This window comes from Bos taurus, chromosome 21 (assembly GCF_002263795.3).
Source record: "Bos taurus isolate L1 Dominette 01449 registration number 42190680 breed Hereford chromosome 21, ARS-UCD2.0, whole genome shotgun sequence".
NCBI classification, from domain to species: Eukaryota; Metazoa; Chordata; class Mammalia; order Artiodactyla; family Bovidae; genus Bos; species Bos taurus.
The window spans coordinates 40294490-40302706 of record NC_037348.1 but is presented as its reverse complement, the minus strand read 5'-3'; the positions used below and the strand labels follow the sequence as shown (position 1 = coordinate 40302706).

The 8217-nt window shown below is 36.1% G+C and overlaps 1 protein-coding gene across 2 annotated transcripts in view; it reads left to right on the top strand.

The window, feature by feature from the left end:
• Positions 1-8217, top strand: part of PRKD1 (protein kinase D1) — a 347146-nt gene that overhangs the window by 158222 nt on the left and 180707 nt on the right. The window lies entirely within an intron of this gene.

The following is an 8217-nucleotide window of genomic DNA, read 5'->3' as shown; positions in this document are numbered from 1 at the left end:
GATACAAGAATAGACAAATAGACTGAAGGAATTGAATGGAGAGCTCAGAAATGAACTGATATATATGGATAAGTTTTTTATGTGGTAAAACATTGTAAATCCTTGGGGAACAAATGGATTGTTTAATAGATGACCTTGGGAAAATTGGCTCACAACATTATAAAAAGAAACCTAATACTTTTTAATACCACGTACAAAAGATGTACCTTTTCCAAGTAGGTGAAAGACCTAAGTATGAAAGCTAGAATTATCAAATGAATTGAACACAATTTAAGAGATTTTAGAGAGAGGGAAGAGGGCCCTCTTAAACAAAATTTCAAAAACAAAACCATAAAATTATAAACTGATGAATTTTTATCATCAGTTATAGGATTTCTGCTCATCAAAGGTTACCACGGACAGCATTAATAAACCTGTAACTAAATGGGGGAAATTATTTAAAATATCTAAAACCCAACAAGGGACCAATATATAGAATACAAGGAGTTTCAAAAAATCAACTAAAGAGGGAAAGAGACACTGATAGAAAAACAGGCAAAGAATATATGAACAGCTAATTTATAGAGGAAGATACCCCGAATGCCCACAACTTCAAATTATTTTTTAATTAGAAACATTGAAGTTGGGTAATGCCAGGTATTGAAGATTTGTATAGTGAGGAAGCCTCAGATACTGCTGGTGAAAATGTAGACTGGTACAACTATCCTAGAGAGCTGCTGCTGCTGCTGCTAAGTCGCTTCAGTCGTGTCTGGCTCTGTGCAACCCCATAGACGGCAGCCCACCAGGCTCCCCCGTTCCTGGGATTCTCCAGGCAAGAACACTGGAGTGGGTTGCCATTTCCTTCTCCAGTGCATGAAAGTGAAAAGTGAAAGTGAAGTTGCTCAGTCGTCTCTGACTCTCAGCAACCCCATGGACTGCAGCCTACCAGGCTCCTCCATCCATGGGATTTTCCAGGCAAGAGTACTGGAGTGGGGTGCCATTGCCTTCTCCATCCTAGAGAGCATCTTCTACTATTCAGTCAAAAAGTATCATAACTCAGCATTTTTGGGTACAGACATCCTCAAAAAATTTCTTGCATTGGTAAATGAGGAGGCCTGAATCAGCATATTTATTACTGTGTTATTTGTAGAGGCAGTGAGTTTGTAGATGTACGGGTGTCATCACCAGAAAAGTGGATAAATAGATTTTAGTGGACATCAGGGAACATTGGCAGCAAGTGGATATTGTGGTTTGATGTGCAATGTGGATACATCTCAAAAGCAAAAAAATAATGAAGTATTTTATATAGTCCTATTTATGTAAATCAAAACATGTGCATATACATACAAACTAAAGATACCCATGAACCACATTATGGTGGCTTTACCTGGGGTGAAAAGAGAAAAGGAAGTTGTTGGTATAAAAGAGAAGGGGAAAAAAGACATATCCCAAGGGAAGCAGGAAATGTAGGTATACTTAAAGACCAAAGAATGAATCCTGTCTGGCCAAAAAAGGCAAGTGTCTACCGGCTCAAGGATGTTCAAGAGATCAGGACACGAAAAGTAGACTCTAATAGAGTATGAGAGAGTACCATGTAAACACCAACCTAAGACACAGAGTGTTGACTTCATTTATAGATATTATCAAATTAGCCACCCAAAGACCTGAGTCCTCCAGACGTGGAGAAAATGGCTGACTATTTAAATTGGAGGAGAAGGTTTAGCAAGCATTTGCAGGATGGATTCTGAAATATCATGGCACAGAAAGCTAGAAATGAATGATGTCATATGTAGAAGAAGTTTCTCCCTAGCTCTATTAAAACTGGTTTCATTGTGATTGTTTCCTTCTTTCTTTTTCTTTCTGCTCTTCCTGCTTCTTTTATATGCCTCCTAGTTTTTTGTATATTGTCATTCACATTTCTTGGCTCTGTGCTTTCACAATCTTTCTTCACAACATCTGTTTGCTTTTTCCGCTTTTTCCCTTTATCTCTGTGTTAAGAAATGACTGTCTTGTTGTTTCTTTTTCTATGTTTTTTCCTCTTCCAAACAGTTGTTCCTCTGTCCCCATTTTTTTCTAATAAAAGATGGTTTTTCCTCAGCCTGCAGATCTATCCTGCACACCTCCCACACTCTGTTCCTAACATGACTTTGAGAGGAAAATGGTAGGAGGGAATAAACTGCCAGGTTCCTTAATCTTATTTTCATGTACATATTTTAGCAATAGAAAGTAAAGGTTATGAAAAAACTCAGGAAATCAGAAACATTTATTTCTCCATATATTTATCTTTAACTTTTTTTTAGTACTGTAGGTTGTTCTTTGACGATTTCATAGAAATGAAAAGAATTTAATCACAGTATCAACTAATAATCATTTTTTAGCTGTTGACATAAGTTGTTGACACCCTCATGGATCTTCAGAAATGAGGCTCATGTAAGAAATAGTTAACTGATTCCTATTTCTAATTGAGGCAAACATTTCAATAAATGTGGTTATAATAATAAATTTTAAAAATTACCCAGTCCTGGGATGAATGAAAATAAAAAGTCCTTGTGTTTGTAAATCCCCCTCCTCACCCCACCTCCCACCATTATTCTAGCTTTACCTGCATGTTTCTAAGGAAGTTGAAACCTACTTTCACTGATGATATCATGTTTTTCCTATAGAGCTGAACAGCATTCTCTTGGGGAAAACAATTTATTATCTTTTTTTATGATGGAAAAATAGAAAAGTCTCTTTTCTGTCTCAGCCTTTTGGAGTTCAGAGGACGAGGCATGTTATATCATACTCAGTAGTATATTGGTAAATGTTTAACACCCCAATCTTTGGAAAAAAAGTATTGTCAATTTTATGATGTAAAAGGTGTAGCATATAATTTACAAATAATAAAATGTAAAATACCTTTTATTATAAATTCACATAGCCAATTATATCTCAGAGAATAATTTTGTCTTTTTTTCCGCTTAAACTCTTACATCCTGAAGTGCAACTATGGTTGCAAATGATGAATAAGTATAGTTGTGACATGACTGTTGGTTTATAATTTTTTATCTGAACAAGTAAGATGAAAATGAAACAACAAAGAAGGAGGTCAGAACTTTGCATGTTCATCAGTGACTTGAATGAATTTTTTGCTGAGTTGAATAGTGGTTTTGAATAGTGGAAAAAAATTTCCTCTTTGTAGATGTGTATGTATATGCATGTATGTGATGTTCACATGGCAGTGACAGGTGTAGCGAAAGAGGACAAATTCTTACCTCCAGATCTTGAATCATGTTTGCTTACATCCTGTTGGCCAAAGCAAGTTACATGGTCAATCTCAGAGTCAGAGGAAGAAGGCCTAGAAATTACTGGGTAACTGAATGGACATGGATATAAGAAGGGCAGTAGTTGCTAGTCATTTTTATGTACTCATTCTATAGGTGTACTCAGCTCCATCATGAAAAATCCACAGAACAGTAATAAACTATGAAAGTGAAAAGTGAGAGTGTTAGTTGCTCAGTCATGTCCGACTCTTTACAACCCACCAGGCTCCTCTGTCCATGGAATTCTTCAGGCAAGAATGCTGGAGTGGGTTGCCATTCCCTTCTCCAGGGAATCTTCCCGACCCAGGGATCAAACTCAGCTCTCTGATGTTGCAGGCAGATTCTTTACCATTTGAGCCACCAGGGAAGCCCCATTAAACGTAATGACATGGAAATGTATTTAGTATGGAGTTTGTAAGTAGCAGTTTCTAAGGTTTCTCCTACTGCTCCACAGTATCAGGTTGAGGGCTGGTATCTCTCTGATTCTCTTTATCCTCTTGGTCCTAAGATAGCTGCCCACAAACAAAATCTTGTGTGCACCAAGACCCAGGGAAAAAGATCAGTGACCCCACAGGAGACTGAACGAACACTACCTGCTAATATTGGAGGCTTTCTTATGGAGGTGTGGATCCGCAGTGGCTCACTGCAGAGATGGGGGCACTGACAACAGCAGTCTTGGGAGGTGCCCCTTGGTGTGAGCCCTCTTGGAGGGAGGTTGCTATTAACCCTACCATGGGGGGCCTGTAGACTCCTGGGCTGGGTTGCTTCAGGTGAAACAGCTAACAGGGAGGGACCACAGCCCCACCCATCAGCAGACAATCAGATTAAAGTTTTACTGAGCATAGCCCTGCCCACCAGAGCAAGACCCAGTTTTCCCAGTAGCATTTTCTCCTATCATGAAGCTAACACAAACCTCTTAGCCTGATCTGCTGGTGGGCAGACAAAAGAAACTATAGAGCTATAATCCTGAGGCTGCCAGACTGAAAACCACATCACAGAAAATTAATCAAAGTGAAAAGGCAGAGATTATGTCCCAGATGAAGAGACAAGATAAAATTCTGGAAAAACAACAGAATGAAGTGGAGGTGGGCAACCTTCTAGAAAAAAGAATTCTGAATAATGATAGTGAAGATGATCCACAATCTTGGAAAAAGAATGGAGAAAATGCAATAAATATTTACTAAAGACCTAAAAGAACTAAAAACAAACAAACAAGAAAAGAACAATACACTAGAAGGAATCAATAGCAGAATAACTGAGGCAGAAGAACAGATAAGTGACCTGGAAGACAAGAATGATGTAAATTACTGTTGTAAAGCAGAATATAGAAAAAAGAATGAAAAAAAAAAAAATGAATACAGCCTAAGAGACATTGGGGACAAGGTTAAACACACCAACATTTGCATTATAGGGTTCCCAGAAGGAGAAGGGAGAGAGAAAGGACCCAAAAAAATATTCAGAGAGATAATAACTGAAAACGTCCCTAACGTGGGAAAGGAAATAGCCAACCGAGTCCAGGAAGTGCAGAGTCCCAGGCAAGATAAACCCAAGGAGGAACATACCGAAGCACATAATAATCAAACTGACAACAATTTAAGACAAAGATGAAATATTAAAAGCTGCAAGGGAGAATGACAAATACAAGAAATTCCCATAAGGTGATTGCTGATTTCTCAACAGAAATTTTCCAAGTCAGAAGGGAATGGCGTGATATATGTTTTAAGTGATGAAAGGGAAGAACCTGCAACCAAGAACACTCTATCCAGAAAGACTCTTCATTCAGATTTGATGGAGAAACCAAAAGCTTTATGTAGAAGCAAAAGTTAAGAGAGTTCAGCACCACCAAAACAGCTTTACAACACTAAGGAACTTCTCTAGGCAGCAAACACAAGAGAAAGAAAAGACCTACAGAAAAGAACCCCAAACAATTAAGAAGATGGTAATAGGATCGTACATACCAATAATTACCTTAAATGTAAATGATTTAAATGCACCAAGCAAAAAACATAGGCTGACTTGGTGGATGAAAACATGTGCGTGTATGCATTTCCACTATTCAACATCCCCCACCTTCCGTTGTATGTAATTAATTTATATTGTTAGGTTAATCATGTTTCTATTATGGCTTGCAGTTGCAATTATCTTTTATTTTTTGTCTGGCTATTGATTATGAAAACTGACAAACATCTTTTACTATTATGATTAGGTACCTGTTTATTCATTTTAATAATATTGTATCATGATTGGTCAACAGAAAATAATGGAATTCTATAACACTAAAACTACCATTTAATAGAAAAACGTGTAATCAGTTGTTTAAATCCAAATGCACATTAGATTTATCTTGGAATTTTTTGAAAAATACAAATGCCCAGGTATTGTTTTTTTTCTCCAAAGCTCCTGATATGATTCTAATGAGCAGCCACATTTAAAAACAACTGAGCTATATAATGGTCTTCTACTTTTATCTAGCTTGTGTCACTTTTTCTACTTCATATATTCAGTGCTCCCATTCATTTAGTTTATGTTTTCCAATTCTCTGTCTCTTGTTTGTTGTTCTTTCTCAAGTCTTTATCGTAGAAAAGCTTGTGTGTGTGTGTGTGTGTGTGTGTGTGTGTGTCTGTGTATAGTATATATATAGTACGTACAATGTAATATATTTTAGAAAACTTGTGAATTTTTGCTTAGCTAAAAATTTATGACATTTTGGTTCCACTTGTTTGACTAAGTGTGAAGAGAATGCTATATTTCTAATTTATATTCACTCAGAACTTTGATATAGTTCAGTTTATTCTGGCATGTAGTATTACTGGTAAAAGTCTAGAAAGCTAACTATGTTAGTGATTTAAAATTTTTTTAAATGAGGCTTTATGTCTAATCCAATTCTGAGACTATAAAGAAATTCTATATTTTAAAAAAATCAATAAATTAACATGTGATACAGTATTATTAACTAAACTGTAGATTTTGTTCAAATTGCACAAAATTCTATGCTAGCATCCATTATTTGTTTTCATTCAGTCTTATTCAAGATTCCGTATTGTATTTAGTTGCACTGAGCAACTTAAGTTGTGTGCAACAAACTCTGATAAATTCTCTTTCCATTTTTATTGTTACAAATATTTTTTTTAATTTTCCTTGTTATGGCTTCTTAGACACACCCATCATTTAAAAGTGGACATTGGATTTCCAAATACATGGGGTTTTTAAAGTATCCTTGATACTAATTTCTCAGTTTGATACTAATTTCTCATTTAAATGTTTTCTTCTCTGCAATCACCCTCTGTGTTTTTTCACTCTAACTTTATTAAGTTTCAAAGTCTTAAGTCAAATATCTCTCTTGATAAATGTCACATTGCACTTGAAAAATATGTGGGCTATTTTTAAATATATTTTGATATTGATATCTAACATAATTCCATAGTGATAAGAGACAGACTCTGGGTGATTTCAATACCTTTAGACCATGAAATTTTTGCACCTTGTTTTATGTCACTGAATATGTTCCTGTGTCTCCTGGTTTATAGTCTGTGGGAACTTGAGTTGATTTTGTATTCTGATGTTGTGTGAAAATTGTATAAATATTACTGATGTTGGATTGGTTCATAGTGCTTTTCAGATCTATTATATCTTTCTCCTTTTCTGTCTATTCATTCTATTAATTTTTAAGAATTTGATATTGAAACTACAACTACAAATCTTAATTTGTCTACTTAAAATAATCATAATATATATTGTTTTCCAAGCATCCTGTGAATGTTATCATACTTTCATAATTTAAAAAGAAAGAGAGCTGCCTACATTCTAGACATCCTAGACTTACAAAACTCTGAATAAAGCCATAAGGTATCTGAGAGATCATGTCAGTGAGAGAGCTTACTTTGCATGCCTCATTCTTTCATGAGGAAAGGAAAAGTGTTCCCCGAAGCAGCCAGTAGATTGCCCCTGTGTCACAGGCCAGAATTAAGTCACATGATCTCCCTTAGCTTGACGATGAGGGAAATACTGATTTTCAGACTTTTGTCATAAAGGGATGCGAATACCCGTGATAGGCAACTGTGACTGAGCAGGATCCACTAATAGCCTAGGATGCCTTGATTAAGACCTATGTCAGTGTCTCCTCTCATGTCCTTGTATCACTTAGTTTAAATATTAGACACACAGCAGACTTCAGTCTGCACAACTTGGGTAATGTCATTACCCTTTTACCAGAGGAGGAATGAAATGTTCTTTATTTTGTTCATCCAATAGACCAAAGATGTAACAGTAATTCCCTCTACCAAAAAGTGAAATGCTATTTCTCCAAGAGAGGAATGGATAAAGAATGACAAAAACCATTATACCACCACCACAGCACATATTCTCCATGATGGCGGATATAGATCTTAGAGTGGGAAGATACACTTTTCTGACTGACTAACTACAAATATTTTCTCTGCTCACATACTCTCCTGGCACAAATGTAGATGATATGAACTTATGAAGCTAAATAAAAGTTGAAATCCATAGCTGATTGTTCACAGATTTTGTTTGCTAGAATGAACTGATTCTCTTCCGGGCATCCCTTTGTTCACATTTGTTAGAATGTTGATCACACCTCTGAGGGAGACCTGTAATGAACTGTGATTCAGTGACCCTTGTTCCAGACGGTGCAAGGACAAGGTAATAATTCTCTTGGCAGTTTTTCAGACCTGTCCCTTATAATACCTCTTTTATGTGATCTGGAATACATTTTCTATTATTTTCTGGAATACATTTTTCTAATATTTTTGCTGTGTCATTTTTCATATTTGTATGGTATACAGCCCCCAACAAATTCTGCCAGCTAGTTATATTGTCCCTAAAGCAGTCTTGTAGATGCAGGAGGAAAATAAATATTGGATTTGTGATTAAATAAGAGTTTAGAGCTACAGGGTTTCATCTTTCAGTCACTGTT